We start from the raw sequence: 606 nt of genomic DNA, 5'->3' as shown, positions 1-606 counted from the left end.
TATTTATTTTTTAACCAGGGATTGAACGCAGGCCCTTATATTTGCCAGGCAAGCACTTATTCTACTGAGCCATCTCCCCGGCCCCAATTTTTTTAACATATTTAGTACAGCGTCTACACAGTCTCATTGTATAGATCGGACTCGTAGTGATCCTCCTGTTTTCAGTCTCCCAAGTTCTGAGAGTACAGGCACACACCACCATGCCCAGTCTCAATCGCTGCCTCAGGGAGCTCCGGGGGCAGGGCTGGCATGGCTTTTGGTGCTCAGTATCAAACCCAGCCCCTGTGCTCTGGCTAAGCAGGAGCTTTAATCCGCCAGCCCTCAGACACGTATTTTTGAAAGAAAGCTGAATATTCAGTGTAAGGGATGAAAGGCAGAGGAGGTGATATAGGATCCCCAAGTGATATAGGGAAATATAACTCCCCACCTGCTAGATGTCTGACATTCTAAGTTCATGCTCCGCAAAATCAAAAGATGAATTCAGAGAAGCAATGAGGTTAAAAGTAGGAAATTTGAGGGCCTGGTGAGATGGCTCAGTGGTCTAAAGCACCTACTTAGAACAAGCTTAGCAAAGCACAGGGACCGCGGTTCAATCCCCCAGCACCA

The sequence above is a fragment of the Octodon degus genome, unplaced genomic scaffold, assembly GCF_000260255.1.
Source record: "Octodon degus isolate 3935 unplaced genomic scaffold, OctDeg1.0 scaffold00184, whole genome shotgun sequence".
Taxonomy (NCBI): Eukaryota; Metazoa; Chordata; class Mammalia; order Rodentia; family Octodontidae; genus Octodon; species Octodon degus.
Note: the sequence above shows the minus strand (reverse complement) of the source record.